The 18143-nt window shown below is 51.9% G+C and overlaps 1 protein-coding gene across 2 annotated transcripts in view; it reads right to left on the reverse strand.

Annotated features, from left to right (window-relative positions):
• The window catches only part of nim1ka (NIM1 serine/threonine protein kinase a), an 80835-nt gene that overhangs the window by 38851 nt on the left and 23841 nt on the right, over window positions 1-18143 (reverse strand). The window contains exon 1 of one of the 2 annotated variants that reach the window (XM_072515652.1): window positions 11374-11486. The exons of the other annotated variant lie outside the window; for it this stretch is intronic. The gene's annotated coding sequence lies outside the window, so the exon portion shown is untranslated. Of the gene's footprint in view, window positions 1-11373; window positions 11487-18143 lie in introns of those variants that run through there. 2 annotated transcript variants of the gene reach the window in all.

Here is an 18143-nt window from a genome sequence, read left to right on the forward strand (position 1 = left end):
AGGGCCAAAAGCTACAGCAGGCAGTCCAGCGTAGAACTCAGGCCGACACTGCAGTACGACACTGCTGGGGTGCTGCACTATACAAGGTGCGATCCTTCACTGGAGCACCAGGAGAGGCTTCTGCACTGTTTAATTAGATCAGAACTGATCTCAACCTCAACTTCATTTCCATAATCACACTACATCTACTAGGCTTTCAGATGAGAAGTCAAACCATTGCAGTTGAACATAATTTATCCTCGGTGTCCAATTCTATGATTCTGTGATTCTATGATTCAAATTAACCCCACTGCTAAATGGTTTTGGACCTACGCTGTTCCTGGCTTTTCAGCATTTCAAAAAAAATACTTATACCTCACATTTCTCAGTGCCAGACAGATAAACTCACACTTATCAGCATTAGAATTCAGTTCTCGCAGTTTTTCCTTCTAACTAAATCTATCAATGTCACTTTGCAATTTTATGTTCCTATCTGCACCACGCCACAATTTGTGTGTCATCAGCAAGTTTGTTGACATGTCTCTCCATTGCCATAGGGTCAGAACCTTTTACAGCACAGAAAGAGGCCATTTGGCCAATCGTATCTGTGCTGGTCATCGAGCACCTATCTATTCTAATCCCATTTTCCACCACTTGTCCCGTGGCCTTGTATGCTGTGGCGTTTCAATGCTCACCTCTACTAAGGGGAAACGTTCTTTCTAATCTGCCCTATCTATGTCCTCTCATCATTTTGTGTTATCCAAGTCATTAGTGAATATGGTGAATAGTTGAGACCCCCAGCACAAATTCTTGATGGGACAGCACTAAACACTTCCTTCCAAACCGGGTACGTCGCTATCACTCCCTTCATTCCATCACCGAACCAGTCCCCAATCCAGGCCAATACTTTGCCACGAGCTTTACATTTTATCCAACGGTTTCTGACGCGAAATTCCAGCGAATGCTTTCTGAACGTCGACATCAATTACGCCACCGACGTTCCCCTGTCTCATGGTTTGATTACTTCTTCAGACATTCAGTCAGATTAGTCAAACATGACCTACCCTTTACAAATCCTTGTCGGCGCTCTCGAGTCAGCTCAAATTTCCCATAAGTGCTCAGTCCTTAATTATACATTCCAACAACTTCCCCACAGCAAACATCAGCCTCTCAGCTCAATAGCTTCACTGCTTCCCTCTCTCTCACCTTTCCTGAATACCGGAATCATAATTGCATTCTCCAATCCACGGGAGAATATCCTGAAACAAGAGAAAGCTTCTTATAGCGAAAGCATCCGGAATGTTCTCACCTGCTCCCCTTAAAACCTTGAGGTGGGAACCTTCCCATCCTGGGAGTGTGGAGCCATTGTCGTTTCTGATGGGATTTATTCCACGGAATATCACGGGTATTTTCGCTTCCTCTACCATGAAAGCTGGCACAATGTAATTATTCAAAACTCCGCCGATCATCTTAAACGCCTCAATTAAATCGCTTCTCAATTTAATCGTTCATTAGCAGAGGGATTGAATTTTAGAGCCGTGAAGTGATGATGCAGCTGTACAAGACCTTGGTAAGGCCACTTTTGGAGTACTGTGTGCAGTTCTAGTTGCCTCATTTTAGGAAGGATGTGGAAGCTTTGGAAAAGGTGCAAAGGAGATTTACCAGGACGTTGCCTGGAATGGAGAGTAGGTCTTACGAGGAAAGGTTGAGGGTGCTAGGTCTTTTCTCATTAGAACGGAGAAGGATGAGGGGCGACTTGATAGAGGTTTATAAGATGATCAGGGGAATAGATAGAGTAGATTCCCCGGGTAGAACAAACCATTACAAAGGGACATAAATTTAAGGTGAATGGTGGAAGGTATAGGGGGGATGTCAGAGGTAGGTTCTTTACCCAGAGAGTAATGGGGGCATGGAATGCACTGCCTGTGGAAGTAGTTGAGTCGGAAACATTAGGGACCTTCAAGCGGCTATTGGATAGGTACATGGATTACGGTAGAATGCTGGGGTGTAGATTGATTTGTTCTTAATCTAGGACAAAAGTTCAGCACAACATCGTGGGCCGAAGGGCCTGTTCTGTGCTGTATTTTCTATGTTCTATGTTCTCTTCCACAAGATTAATTGGCTAGTTAATTAGCTCCTTTTATTTTGTACCCTGAATTGCAAAGGAAGCAAATTCATTACTAACTTTCAAAAGGGCATTGGGTAAATGCTTATAATCTCAGAATCGCACCATTCAGCCCATTTTGGTGATGTAAACACATTGAACGAACAATCCAATTAGTCCCATTCACTGCCCTTTCACCATAACCCCGGAAAAATAATTTTTTGGGGGTGCTATGAGGAAAGAGTGAGTAAGATTAATTGGATAGCTTTCAAAGAGAATTTAACCATCATCCCTTGACATTCAATGACATTACCATCGCTGAATCTCCCCCCTCAATATCAACATCCTGGGGGTTACCATTGACCAGAAACTGGACTGGACCAGCCATATAAAAGCTCCCACTAAGACCCATTCTGCCCATATCCAGGCCCAGTTGAGGCGTTTGGTTAACATTTCTTTTCCTTGGGTTACCATAGTTGCCTCCTGTTCAGTTTTTGCTCCCTGCGCCATCGCTCGTCCGTTTAATGAGCCAACGAGTGCCAAATGGACTCTCCCAAATTGTCTCACCACCTTTAGACATCAGGGAGGACTGCAGGACGCAGAACCTATCTTCGAATCTCTTAGGAAATATTGAAGAGGCTGGGACTCTTTTCCCTGGAAAGGAGAGGGCCGAGGATTGACCGAATAGAGGTATTCATAGAATTTGCAGTGCAGAAGGAGGCCATTCGGCCCATCGAGTCTGCACCAGCCCTTGGAAAGGGCACCCTACTCAAGCCCACACCTCCACCCTATCCCTGTAACCCAGTAACCTCACCCAACCGTTTTGGACACTAAGGGGCAATTTATCACGACCAATCCACCTAACCTGCACATCTTTGGACTGTGGGGGGAAACTGGAGCACCCAGAGGAAACCCTCGTAGACACGAGGAGAAAGTACAAACCCCACATAGATAGTGACCCAGCCGGGAATCGAACCTGGGGCTCTGGAGCTGTGAAGCAACTGTGTTAACCACTGTGCTACGGTGCTGCCGATAGATATATCTATCTCCTTCTTGAAACCATTTAATGACACAGACTCCACCGCACGATGGGGCAGCGAGTTCCACAAATTCACCATCCTCTGCGAGAAGTAGTTCCTCCTCATCTCAGTTCTAAATCTACCGCCTCTCAACCTCGATCTATGATCTCTCGTTCTAGATTGCCCCGCAAGGGGGAACATTTGGTCTACTTTATCAATCCCTTTTATTATTTTATACACCTCAATCAGATCCTCTCTAATTCTTCTAAACTCCAGCGAGTATAAGCTCTCCTCATACGTCAACCCTTTCATCCCTGGAATCAATCTGGTGAACCTCCTCTGAACTGCCTCCGTTGCCACCACACCCTTCCTCAAATAAGGAGACCAAAACTTGACACACGACCCCCGATGTGGTCTCACCTACACCCTAGACAAAGGCAACATCACTTCTCTACTTTTATACTCCAGTCCTTTTGCAATAAACACTAACATTCCATTTGCCTTTATGACACGCTCTACCTGCAAACCGACTGTCTGCGATTGATGAACAAAGCCACCCAGATCCCTCTGCCCAGACGCATGTGGAATCTGATTTCCATTTTGATAATATATTTTTTTTCTATTTTTAAGCCAAAATGGATAACCTCACAATTATCCATATTAAACTCCATCTGCCACATTTTGGCACAATCTCCTAGCCTATCTATATCCTCTGTAAAACATTTTGCCGCAATCCACCAGCCACGTTGCGCTCTCGCTCAAGCACGGTACAGCCGGTGAATGCCGGGAGAGTCCTCTCCTGGGCTTCCCGGTAGTCTTTACATCTCGCGGGATTCACCCAAGTCCCACGAGGCGTCCGAGTCAGAATCCCGGCCACAAGGGGCAGGACTATACGGGATCCACCTGCCTCCCCAGCAAGGCCGTAGCGGGCCACCATTCAGCAATGGTCCATGCGGAACGGCACTCACGAGGCCTTCCAGGCTATCGAAGACCCCTGGGCTGTCAGCGATAGTGCTTGGTGGACACCTGGCCCTCCCCCCGGCACTCCTTGGGTGCCAGGGTGCCAGTGCAAGGGTGCCCAGACGGCACTGCAAGGGTCAGAGGGCAAGGGGGTCCATGTTTTGAAAGGAGGTCGCCATCCTAGCAGTGTTGGCCTCGGTCCCATTCATTGTCGGCACCACCTCCTGCGCCCGTAGCCTCTGGGATTCCTCCAATCGGCTGACATCTCTCTCTGAACGTCCCGGCCGCTCCCTATCGGCTCCATCAGCCCCGGAAAACTCTGTTCCACTGGCTCAGCATCAGGCTGGGGCCCAGCTGGGTCCTGGGATCCAGCAGGCCTCCGACTGCTGTCCCTCCTGGGGGTTCCTGCCTCCACCTGATGTGCATCAGCAGCAGTGTGGTGCTCACCAGATTGTGCCCCAGAAGCCTGACCACTAACATTTCCCACCAAGGTGTGTGTATCGGCGCTGGTGGAGGGTGGGGATGTCTGCTGTGCCCCGACAATAACAGTTGCATCCTCGGAGCTCTCCTCCGAGGTGTTCTCCCTGGAGTCGGGTGAGGCGGCTGCCTGGGATGGGCTGGCACCGTCAGCGGGAGGACCGCGGGAGAATGGACATATGGTCAGTGGGAGGGATGGGTCAGTCAGTAAGGCAATAACAACTCACAATTGACATGTCCTCCAGGTGGGGCCTGGTGGTTCCTCACCTCTGCGGCGTCCGCCAGCCTCCGCATGGGTGACCGCTCTGTCCTTGGCCACACCGGTCACCTCCCGGGCCCGCTCCTCGAAGGAGGTGAGGATTCTTAAGTCCGGCACCCCACCGCCAGTCTGGTCCCTCTCCCGGCGATTGTGAGAGAGCTTTTCTTGCGGAGACACAGAGTGGGCATTGTTGGCTACCCGCGTGGTTCACAGGGGTGAGGGGAGGCAGGGGGATGGAGGGGCTGGGGGTGGCGGTGGGGGGGGTTGTCTACTTACTTGTGCTGCCCAGTGGAGGTCATTGACCATCTTATGACGCAGAAGGCCAATCCCCCGATCACACTCCCCGAGCTGACAGCTGCCCCCACCTCATCCCAGGCTACCCGGTGACTCACCCTCCAGGTCCCTCGGGGGAAACAGGACATCCCTCCTGGTCTCCACCTCGTCCAGGAGCCTCCCCAGATCAGCTTCCCCGGTCTCCTGGGCCCCATTATTGCGAGCTGGCTGGGATTGGCTCAGCAAGTGCAGCTTAATTGCAGCTCGACCTTGTTGCGGAGGGATGACAGCGGACCCGGCCAATCAGCTGGTCAGCTTTCATTTGCGGCAAGAAGCCCGTGAGGCACCGTTAAGGCGACCAATTAATGTTGAATTGCAATGCCGGCCTTGCTCGGCTGAGCGACGTGAAGCTCACGGCAATTCCCGCTCGCTCAGACATGTTTCTGGGGAATTGCGGCGTTAAGATTTTTCCCGGAGAAACACGCCCAGTGACCAAGTGTCATTTATTAGCAGTGGGGAACCCGCCGGCAGAGCCAGTGGGAAACTCCCCGACAAACCCGCCACAAATGAACTCAGAAATTTTGGGGGAGAATCACGCCCTCTATTGCCTCTTCACTGCCTGCTTTCCCACCTAGATCAGTATTATCCGCAAATTTTGCTGTTGCACTCTATCCCGACTTGCAGATCATTTATACAGATTGTAAACAGTTGAGGTCGGAGGACTGACCTCTCCGGCACCCACTAGTTACAACATTCGCCTCCCTCCAATCATCCGGTACTACTCCAGTGGAGAGTGAAGACGCAAAGATCATCGGCAACGGCGCAGCAATCTCCTCCCTCGCTTCCCGTAGTAACCTTGGGTATATCCCGTCAGGCCCAGGGGATTTATCTATCCTGATGCTTTTCAAAATTTCCAGCACATCCTCCTTCTTAATATCAACCTGTTCGAGTCTATTAACCTGGTTCACACTGTTCTCACTAGCAACAAGGTCCCTCTCTCTAGTGAATACTGAAGCAAAGTTTTAATTTTGGGCCTCCCTCATCTCTTCAGACTCTAGGCACAAGTTCCGTGCACTATCCCTGATCGGCCCTACTCTCACTCTGATCATCCTCTTATTTCTCACATAAGTGTAGAACGCCTTGGGGTTTTCCCTAATCCTTCCCGCCAGGGCTTTTTCATGCCCCCTTCTAGCTCTCCTCAGTCCATTTTTGAGTTCCTTCCTGGCTACCTTGTAACCCTCTAGAGCCGAGTCAGATCTTTGCTTCCTCAACCTTACTTAAGCTTCCTTCTTCCTGTTGACGAGAAGCTCCACTTCTCTTGTCATCCAAGGCTCCTTCACCTTACCGTTCCTTCCTCGTCTCAGTGGAACAAAACTATTCAGCACGCGCAGCAAGTGCTCCTTAAACAAACCCAACATTACTGTTGTGTATTTCCCCAAGAACAACTGTTCCCACTTTATCTCCTCAGCTCCTGTCTAATAGCAGTATAATTTCCCCTCCCCCAATTAAATACCTTCCCATACTGTCTGTTCCTATCCCTCTCCATGACTATGGTAAAGGTCAAGGAGTTGTGGTCACTGTCACCGAAATACTCTCCCACCGAGCCATCTGACACCTGGCCTGGTTCGTTGCCGAGCACCAAGTCCAATATGGCCTCCCCCTAGTCGGTCTATCTACATATTGAGTCAGGAATCCTTCCTGTACACACCTGACAAAATCTGCTCCATCCAACCCATTTGCACTGAGGTTCCAGTCAATATTAGGGAAGTTGAAGTCACCCATGACAACAACTCTGTTGCTTCTGCACTTTTCCCCAAGATCTGACGCCCAATCTGTTCCTCTATCTCTCTACTGCTATTGGGGGACAGTTGAACCACTGTATTCCGTATACTTCACGTACGCTGTCTATGTCTATGTATTTTCATTGTGTCCTCATGTGTTTATCGTATGTTTTTCATGTATGTAACTATCTGCCTGGACTGTATGCAAAACAAACTTTTCACTGTACCTCGGTACATGATTTTTAAAATTTATAAATTTAGAGTCCCCAATTAAGAGGTGATTTAGCGTGGCCAATCTACCTGCCCTGCACATCTTTGGCTTGTGGGGGTGAGACCCACGCAGACAGGGGACCTGGGTCCTCAGCGCCATGGAGCAACAGTGCTAACCATTGCACCACCGTGCTGCCCATACCTCGGTACACGTGATAATAAATCTACCCTTGGACATTTAACTCCCAGTCTCGGTCCTCCTGCATGTTTCAGTAATCCCCACCAAATCATACCCATTGTCCCTATCTGTGCTGTCAGCTCATTGACCTTATTCCGAATACTGCGTGCGTTTAGGTACAAGGTTTTAAAATATGTCCGACTGATTTGTCTTTCCTTTGCAGGATTGCCTTGTGCACTATGCTTTTCACACATTCTGACCTTTATTAATCTCTGATAACACTCAGCCTCATCCCCAACTTTCACTCCCACAGTCACCTTACATTTTGATTTTTTACGTTTCCTTTCCCCTCTGCAGTCGTTAGACTAGCCCTGCCTGTTCATCTTATTAACATCTACCTTCTCCTCATGCTGACCTGCTATTTTGGTCCCCATTAACCATTAGACTTCTTGTAGTTTTACAACCTCCCCCCCCCCCCCCCACCCCCATTTGCTAGTTTAAAGTCCTTGTGACCACCCTATTTATTCTTTCCGCTAGAACACTGGTCCCAGATCGATTCAGGTGGAGACCGTCCCAACGGCACTGATCCCTCTTAGCCCAGTACTGATGTCATTCCCCCATGAAATGGAACCCCACTTTCCTGCACCACTCCTTTCACCACATGTTTACTTCCCTAATTTTCTCATCCCTAGCCAATTTGCATGTGGCTCGGGCAATAATCCAGAGATTATAACCCTTGAAGCCATGTTCATTAATTTAGTTCCCAGTGCTTGATATTCCTCAAACAGGTCCTCTTTCCTACTCTTGCCTATGTTGTTGGTCCCAATGTGGTCCACAACAACTGGATCCTCGCACTACCGCTCCAGACATCGCTGGTTAGAGATGTCGCTCACCCTGGCACCGGGCAGGCAACATACCATGTGGAACTCTCGGTCCTGCTTACAAAGGTTCCCCCAATTATAGAATCCTACCACTTGTCGTTTTCCTCCCCCGCACTTGAATGGCCTCCTGTACCACGTTGCAGTGGTCAGCAAGCTCACCTCCAAACAGTCCTTTTCCTCATCCACACAGGGAGCAAGTACCTCCTACCTGTTGGAGAAGGTCAAGAGCTGCGACAGACTGTGTACCCACAAAACAAGAATATTCCTTTTGGGATATTGCTGCAGTCAGAGAGGGCACAGGATGGTAGAGATGCAAAATAACCCAGGCTGTACCTGTCCTGGGAGTGTTTGATGGGGACACTGTAGAGGGAGCTTTACTTTGTATCTAACCCTGTGCTGTACCTGTCCTGGGAGTGTTTGATGGGGACAGTGTAGAGGGAGCTTTACTCTGTATCTAACCCCGTGCTGTACCTGTCCTGGGAGTGTTTGATGGGGACAGTGTAGAGGGAGCTTTACTCTGTATCTAACCCCGTGCTGTACCTGTCCTGGGAGTGTTTGATTGGGACAGTGTAGAGGGAGCTTTACTCTGTATCTAACCCCGTGCTGTACCTGTCCTGGGAGTGTTTGATGGGGACAGTGTAGAGGGAGCTTTACTCTGTATCTAACCCCGTGCTGTACCTGTCCTGGGAGTGTTTGATTGGGACAGTGTAGAGGGAGCTTTACTCTGTATCGAACCCCGTGCTGCACCTGTCCTGGGAGTGTTTGATGGGGACAGTGTAGAGGGAGCTTTACTCTGTATCTAACCCCGTGCTGTACCTGTCCTGGGAGTGTTTGATTGGGACAGTGTAGAGGGAGCTTTACTCTGTATCTAACCCCGTGCTGTACCTGTCCTGGGAGTGTTTGATGGGGACAGTGCAGAGGGAGCTTTACTCTGTATCTAACCCCGTGCTGTACCTGTCCTGGGAGTGTTTGATGGGGACAGTGTAGAGGGAGCTTTACTCTGTATCTCACCCCGTGCTGTACCTGTCCTGGGAGTGTTTGATAGGGACAGTGTAGAGGGAGCTTTACTCTGTATCTAACCCCGTGCTGTACCTGTACTGGGAGTGTTTGATGGGGACAGTGTAGAGGAAGCTTTACTCTGTATCTAACCCCGTGCTGTACCTGTCCTGGGAGTGTTTGATGGGGACAGTGTAGTGGGAGCTTTACTCTGTATCTCACCCCATGCTGTACCTGTCCTGGGAGTGTTTGATGGGGACAGTGCAGAGGGAGCTTTACTCTGTATCTCACCCCATGCTGTACCTGTCCTGGGAGTGTTTGATGGGGACAGTGTAGAGGGTCCTTTACTCTGTATCTAACCCTGTGCTGTACCTGTCATGGGAGTGTTTGATGGGGACAGTGTAGAGGGAGCTTTACTCTGTATCTCACCCCATGCTGTACCTGTCCTGGGAGTGTTTGATGGGGACAGTGTAGAGGGAGCTTTACTCTGTATCTAACCCCGTGCTGTACCTGTCCAGGGAATGTTTGATGGGGACAGTGTAGAGGGAGCTTTACTCTGTATCTCACCCCATGCTGTACCTGTCCTGGGAGTGTTTGATGGGGACAGTGTAGAGGGAGCTTTACTCTGTATCTAACCCAGTGCTGTACCTGTCCTGGGAATGTTTGATGGGGACAGTGGGTCACCCCATGCTGTACCTGTCCTGGGAGTGTTTGATGGGGACAGTGTAGAGGGAGCTTTACTCTGTATCTAACCCCGTTCTGTACCTGTCCTGGAAATGTTTGATGGGGACAATGTAGAGGGAGCTTTACTCTGTATCTAACCTCGCTGTACCTGTCCTGGGAGTGTTTGATGGGGACAGTGTAGAGGGAGCTTTACTCTGTATCTAACCCCGTGCTGTACCTGTCCTAGGAATGTTTGATGGGGACAGTCTAGAGGAAGCTTTACTCTGTATATCTCACCCCGTGCTGTACCTGTCCTGGGAGTGTTTCATGGGGACAGTGTAGAGGGAGCTTTACTCTGTATCTAACCCCGTGCTGCACCCGTCCTGGGAGTGTTTGATGGGGACAGTGTAGAGGGAGCTTTACTCTGTATCTAACCCTGTGCTGTATCTGTCCTGGGAGTGTTTGAATGGGACAGTGTAGAGGGAGATTTACTCTGTATCTAACTCTGTGCTGTACCTGTCCTGTGAGTGTTTGATGGGGACAGTGTAGAGGGAGCTTTACTCTGTATCTAACCCAGTGCTGTACCTGTCCTGGGAGTGTTTGATGGGGACAGTGTAGAGGGAGCTTTACTCTGGATCTAACCCTGTGCTGTACCTGTCCTGGGAGTGTTTGATGGGGACAGTGTAGAGGGAGCTTTACTCTGTATCTAACCCCGTGCTGTACCTGTCCTGGGAGTGTTTGTTGGGGACAGTGTAGAGGAAGCTTTACTCTGTATCTAACCCCGTACTGTACCTATCCTGGGAGTGTTTGTTGGGGACAGTGTAGAGGAAGCTTTACTCTGTATCTAACCCTGTGCTCTCCCTGTCCTGGGAGTGTTTGTTGGGGACAGTGTAGAGGAAGCTTTACTCTGTATCTAACCCCGAACTGTACCTGTCCTGGGAGTGTTTGTTGGGGACAGTGTAGAGGAAGCTTTATCTGCATCTAACCCCGTACTGTACCTATCCTGGGAGTGTTTGTTGGGGACAGTGTAGAGGAAGCTTTACTCTGTATCTAACCCTGTGCTATACCTGTCCTGGGAGTGTTTGTTGGGGACAGTGTAGAGGAAGCTTTACTCTGTATCTAACCCCGTACTGTACCTATCCTGGGAGTGTTTGTTGGGGACAGTGTAGAGGAAGCTTTACTCTGTATCTAACCCTGTGCTATACCTGTCCTGGGAGTGTTTGATGGGGACAGTGTAGAGGGAGCTTTACTCTGGATCTAACCCCGTGCTGTACCTGTCCTGGGAGTGTTTGATGGGGACAGTGTAGAGGGAGCTTTACTCTGGATCTAACCCCGTGCTGTACCTGTCCTGGGAGTGTTTGATGGGGACAGTGTAGAGGGAGCTTTACTCTGTATCTAACCCCATGCTGTACCTGTCCTGGGAGTGTTTGAGGGGGACACTGGTTGTAATGTGTTGACCTGTTCGGCTCCAACAGTTTTTTGTGACAAACAAAGCTCTAGGCCTTCTGCGAATTTACAAACATTTCCACGGAATTGGAAAGATTAAAGAGCTATCGTTGGATGTTTGTTTAAGAAATGAAGCTTAATATTTACCTTTGTTGGCCCTCTCCTGTTACTAATCTGCTTTCTGTGAAGATTAAGCCGCAGTGGATTAATGCACCGACAGTGCGCCCGGCAGAAGAATCATCGTTGTCAAGACAACCATCAGGAAGTGCAGCCTATTATTCTCCTCAATTCACGTTCTGCCACAGACAGAAGCGCAGGTCATGGTGAAAATAAATTGGGAGAGAAAGAGAGAGAGAGACACTTGGGGCGGGCGCGACACGGGGCGGGCGCGACACGGGGCGGGCGCGACACGGGGCGGGCGCGACACGGGGCGGGCGCGACACGGGCGGGCGCGACACGGGGCGGGCGCGACACGGGGCGGGCGCGACACGGGGCGGGCGCGACACGGGGCGGGCGCGACACGGGGCGGGCGCGACACGGGGCGGGCGCGACACGGGGCGGGCGCGACACGGGGCGGGCGCGACACGGGGCGGGCGCGACACGGGGCGGGCGCGACACGGGGCGGGCGCGACACGGGGCGGGCGCGACACGGGGCGGGCGCGACACGGGGCGGACGCGACACGGGGCGGGCGCGACACGGGGCGGGCGCGACACGGGGCGGGCGCGACACGGGGCGGGCGCGACACAGGGCGGGCGCGACACAGGGCGGGCGCGACACAGGGCGGGCGCGACGCCATTTGACAGGCATCTAAGAGTCAATCCATTGCTGTGGGTCTGGAGTCACATGTAGGCCAGACTGGGTAAGGACGGCAGATTTCCTTCCCTAAAGGGACATTAGTGAACCAGACGGGTTTTTACACAATCAGAAGCGCAGGTCATGGTGAAAACAAATTGGGATATAATTTCATAGAACTTTCATAGAATTCACACTGCAGAAGTAGGCCACTCGGCCCACCGAGTCTGTACCGGCCCTTGGAAAGGGCACACAAGTGCACGTCTCCACCCTATCCCTGTAACCCATTAACCCCACCCAAACCTTTTTTTTCTGGACACTATGGGCAACTGATCATGGCCAATCCACCTAACCTGCACATCTTTGGACTGTGGGAGGAAACCGGAACACCCGGATGAAACCCACGCACACACGGGGAGAACGTGCAGACTCCGCACAGACAGTGACCCAAGCCGGAATCGAACCTGGGACCCTGGAGCTGGGAAGCAATTGTGCTATCCACAATGCAACCGTGCTGCTCATGGTCACCCTTACTGAGACTAACTTTCAATTCCAGATTTATTAATGGAATTCAAATTCCACCAGTTCCCATGGTGAGATTTGAACCAGTGACACGTAGGGCATTAGACTGGGATTCTGGATTGCTAGTCCAGTGGGATTACTATTACATCGCCACATCCTGAACATACATTAGCACCTGTTCAAGTGAGGCTTCAGTTTTCTCATTCTCATTCTATCCCTCCACGGCCACTCCCCTCCCTATCTCTGCAACACTCTGCAGCAGCACGATCCTCCGAGATATCTGTTAATCCCGGCCTCTGGAGCATTCTGATTTTAATCGCCCCAGCCCAGTTGGCCTTCAGGTATCTACGCCCTGGGATTCCCTCCCGAAACCCCGCTGGCTCTGTCTGCTCCGCACTGACTGACCACTCCGACCACCTGTCCCTTATGTGGCTCAATGTCAAAACGTGGGCCCCTGTGAAACGCTTGGCGGCATTTTACCACACTGACTGTGCCGAAACATTGGTATTCACTGCACAGCCTGCACCTACATTCTCCCTGTTCCTGGGCAAATTGCGGTTCCTTCACACGGAGGCAACACTCTGAAAGCCCAAATTGCAAAGGGTCCCGAAAGGTGTCCACGATGAGCAGCCACCGAGGCAGAGCAACAGGATCGTCAATTCTTTTTGGACTTGTTCTTGCATTCGCTGAATTACACTCACACCCAGTCCATCAACACCACAAAATTAAAATTCTCATCCCCCTTCCGAACCCTATAACCTCCTTCACCTGGATAATCCCCCGATATCTCTTCATTCCTCCATCCACAATTCCCATCGCTCCATCATTTCAGTTGGCAAGGCCCAAGCTCTGGAATTCGCTCCCGAAAGCTCCACCTCACTACCTCTCTCTGCATTAACCGGGTGTTGCAAGACTTCTTACTGTGCTCACCCCAGTCCAACGCCGGCAACTCCACATCAGAGCTCTTCATTAGGCATTGCTTAAAGTCTGCACTGTCGGAGGGTCAGTACTGAGCGAGTGCTGCACTGTCAGAGGGTCAGTACTGAGGGAGTGCTGCACTGTCAGAGAGTCAGTACTGAGGGAGTGCTGCACTGTCAGAGGATCAGTGCTGAGGGAGTGCTGCACTGTCAGAGAGTCAGTACTGAGGGAGTGCTGCACTGTCAGAGAGTCAGTACTGAGGGAGTGCTGCACTGTCAGAGGGTCAGTGCTGAGAGAGTGCTGCACTGTCAGAGAGTCAGTACTGAGGGAGTGCTCCACTGTCAGAGGGTCAGTACTGAGGGAGTGCTGCACTGTCTGATGGTCAGTACTGAGGGAGTGCTGCACTGTCAGAGGGTCAGTACTGAGGGAGTGCTGCACTGTCAGAGGATCAGTGCTGAGGGAGTACTGCACTGTCAGAGAGTCAGTACTGAGGGAGTGCTGCACTGTCAGAGAGTCAGTACTGAGGGAGTGCTGCACTGTCAGAGGGTCAGTGCTGAGGGAGTGCTGTACTGTCAGAGAGTCAGTACTGAGGGAGTGCTGCACTGTCAGAGAGTCAGTACTGAGGGAGTGCTGCACTGTCAGAGGGTCAGTGCTGAGGGAGTGCTGCACTGTCAGAGGGTCAGTGCTGAGGGAGTGCCGCACTGTCAGAGGGTCAGTACTGAGGGAGTGCCGCACTGTTAGAGGGTCAGTACTGAGGGAGTGCTGCACTGTCAGAGGGTCAGTATTGAGGGAGTGCTGCACTGTCAGAGAGTCAGTACTGAGGGAGTGCTGCACTGTCAGAGGATCAGTGCTGAGGGAGTGCTGCATTGTCAGAGGGTCAGTACTGAGGGAGCGCTGCACTGTCAGAGGGTCAGTACTGAGGGAGTGCTGCACTGTCAGAGAATCAGTACTGAAGGAATGCTGCACTGTCAGAGGGTCAGAACTGAGGGAATGTTGCACTGTCAGAGGGTCAGTGCTGAGGTAGAGCTGCACTGTCAGAGGGTCAGTACTGAGGGAGTGCTGCACTGTCAGAGGGTCAGTGCTGAGGTAGAGCTGCACTGTCGGAGGGTCAGTACTGAGGGAGTGCTGCACTGTCAGAGGGTCAGTACTGAGGGAGTGCTGCACTGTCAGAGAATCAGTACTGAAGGAATGCTGCACTGTCAGAGGGTCAGAACTGAGGGAATGTTGCACTGTCAGAGGGTCAGTACTGAGGGAGTGCTGCACTGTCAGAGAATCAGTACTGAAGGAATGCTGCACTGTCAGAGGGTCAGAACTGAGGGAGTGCTGCACTGTCAGAGGGTCGGTACTGAGGGAGTGCTGCACTGTGCGAGTATCAGTGCTGAGGGAGTGCTGCACTGTCCGAGTATCAGTGCTGAGGGTGTGCTGCACTGTCAGAGGGTCAGTACTGAGGGAGTGCTGCACTGTCAGAGGGTCGGTACTGAGGGAGTGCTGCACTGTCCGAGCATCAGTGCTGAGGGAGTGCTACACTGTCAGAGGGTCAGTACTGAGGGAGTGCTGCACTGTCACGGGGTCAGTACTGAGGGAGTGCTGCACTGTCAGAGGGTCAGTACTGAGGGAGTGCTGCACTGTCCGAGTATCAGTGCTGAGGGTGTGCTGCACTGTCAGAGGGTCAGTACTGAGGGAGTGCTGCACTGTCAGAGGGTCGGTACTGAGGGAGTGCTGCACTGTCCGAGCATCAGTGCTGAGGGAGTGCTGCACTGTCAGAGGGTCAGTACTGAGGGAGTGCTGCACTGTCACGGGGTCAGTACTGAGGGAGTGCTGCACTGTCAGAGGGTCAGTGCTGAGGTAGAGCTGCACTGTCAGAGGGTCAGTACTGAGGGAGTGCTGCAGTGTCAGAGGGTCAGGACTGAGGGAGTGCTGCACTGTCAGAGGGTTAGGACTAAGTGAGTGCTGCACTGTCAGAGGGTTAGGACTAAGTGAGTGCTGCACTGTCAGAGGGTCGGTCAGTACTGAGGGAGTGTTGCACTGTCAGAGGGTCAGTACTGAGGGAGTGCTGCAGTGTCAGAGGGTCAGGACTGAGGGAGTGCTGCACTGTCAGAGGGTTAGGACTAAGTGAGTGCTGCACTGTTAGAGGGTCAGTGTTGAGGGAGTTCTGCAATGTCAGAGGGTCAGTACTGAGTGAGTGCTGCACTGTCAGAGGCTCAGTACTGAGGGAGTGCTGCACTGTCAGAGGGTCAGTACTGAGTGAGTGCTGCACTGTCAGAGGGTCAGTACTGAGGGAGTGCTGCACTGTCAGAGGGTCAGTACTGAGGGAGTGCTGCACTGTCAGAGGGTCAGTACTGAGTGAGTGCTGCACTGTCAGAGGGTCAGTACTGAGGGAGTGCCGCACTGTCAGAGGGTCAGTACTGAGGGAGTGCTGCACTGTCAGAGGGTCAGTACTGAGTGAGTGCTGCACTGTCAGAGGGTCGGTCAGTACTGAGGGAGTACTGCACTGTCAGAGGGTCGGTCAGTACTGAGGGAGTGCCGCACTGTCAGAGGGTCAGTACTGAGGGAGTGCTGCACTGTCAGAGGGTCAGTACTGAGGGAGTGCCGCACTGTCAGAGGGTCAGTACTGAGGGAGTGCTGCACTGTCAGAGGGTCAGTACTGAGGGAGTGCTGCACTATCAGAGGGTGAGTACTGAGGGAGTGCTGCAGTGTCAGATGGTCAGTACTGAGGGAGTGCTGCACTGTCAGAGGGTCAGTACTGAGGGAGTGCTGCACTGTCAGAGGGTCAGTACTGAGGGAGTGCTGCACTGTCAGAGGGTCGGTCAGTGCTGAGGGAGTGCCGCACTGTCAGAGGGTCAGTACTGAGGGAGTGCTGCACTGTCAGAGGGTCAGTGCTGAGGGAGTGCCGCACTGTCAGAGGGTCAGTACTGAGGGAGTGCTGCTCTGTCAGAGGGTCAGTACTGAGGGAGTGCTGCACTGTCAGAGGGTCAGTACTGAGGGAGTGCGGCACTGTCAGAGGGTCAGTACTGAGGGAGTGCTGCACTGTCAGAGGGTCAGTGCTGAGGGAGTGCTGCACTGTCAGAGGGTCAGTCAGTACTGAGGGAGTGCGGCACTGTCAGAGGGTCAGTGCTGAGGGAGTGCCGCACTGTCAGAGGGTCAGTACTGAGGGAGTGCTGCACTGTCAGAGGGTCAGTGCTGAGGGAGTGCTGCACTGTCAGAGGGTCGGTCAGTACTGAGGGAGTGCTGCACTGTCAGAGGGTCAGTCAGTACTGAGGGAGTGCCGCACTGTCAGAGGGTCAGTACTGAGGGAGTGTCGCACTGTCAGAGGGTCAGTACTGAGGGAGTGCTGCACTGTCAGAGGGTCAGTACTGAGGGAGTGCTGCACTGTCAGAGGGTCAGTACTGAGGGAGTGCTGCACTGTCAGAGGGTCAGTACTGAGGGAGTGCTGCACTGTCAGAGGGTCAGTACTGAGGGAGTGCGGCACTGTCAGAGGGTCGGTCAGTACTGAGGGAGTGCTGCACTGTCGCCTGTGGTAGGTCGACACTAAAGATCTCACAGTACTATTTGAGGGAGAGCAAAGTTTTCCTCGTGTCTCAACCAATGTTTATCCTTCAATAAATGTCACTGAAATATAGATTATCTGATCATTGTCACAGTGCTGTTTGTGTGATCTTGCTGTGCACAAATTGGCTGCGGCATTTCCAACACTAAAACAGTGACTGCTCTTCAAAACGTACTTCAATGACTGTAAAACACTTTGAAACGATCAGAGGTCATGAAATGTGCGATATAAATAAATGCAAGTTTTGCTTTGTCAATTCCTTTGAAGAGCGTGTTGTTGAACAAGATCAATGGAGGGGATGGCATAATTCCCCTAATACCTGGGCGCAACGTTAATGAGAAGGGGAACAGCCTTTTTCTGGTTTCAGACTGACAGGTCACGTGGCAGCTTCCACCTCCGAAGGTCAGGCGGTCACAGACATCAAGCTGCACTTTGACAATTGGATCAGTCGGTTAGTAAATGCAGGCAGCTGCCACAGAGTGCCGTCAGAAAGGCCATCTCGAGCTCGACACAAAGGCCTCGTCAAAGCAACCTCATTACGCTGGTTCAAGGTGCCTCGGTTTCTTTGAAGCAGGAGGGGTAAAAATAAAAGCTATTGATGGCAGCTGGCGATTAGAATGAGAATGAACCGGAAGACATGTCGTGAACGTGACCAACCAGAGATGGTAAACAGCGAATAATGATGGGCTTCGAACCAATCGCAGATAGCTCCGTGCACGACCAGCATCAGGGGTGCCGGTGGGGGGGGGGGGGGCGGGGGTGTGCGGGAAAGAGAATGGAGACGAGGCGACTGTCAGGGACGCAGTTCGAAGAGGCTTTGAGAGGGAGGGAATGAGGGGGAGGAGTCTCGGTGGAGGATGACACGATGCCAAGGACTCTCAATACTGAGGGTAGAGCATGGCGGGGGCGGGCGATGGCACAGTGGTTAGCACCGCTTCCTCACAGCTCCAGGATCCCGGCTTCAATTCCGGCCTCGGATGACCGTCTGCGCGGAGTATGCACGTTCTCCCCGTGTGTGCGTGGGTTTCCTCCGGGTTCCTCCCACAGTCCAAAGATGTGCAGGTTAGGTGGATTGGCCATGATAAATTGTCCCTTGGTGTCCAAAGGTTAGGTGGGGTTACGGGGATAGGGTGGAGG

Source organism: Scyliorhinus torazame, chromosome 9 (assembly GCF_047496885.1).
Source record: "Scyliorhinus torazame isolate Kashiwa2021f chromosome 9, sScyTor2.1, whole genome shotgun sequence".
NCBI classification, from domain to species: domain Eukaryota; kingdom Metazoa; phylum Chordata; class Chondrichthyes; order Carcharhiniformes; family Scyliorhinidae; genus Scyliorhinus; species Scyliorhinus torazame.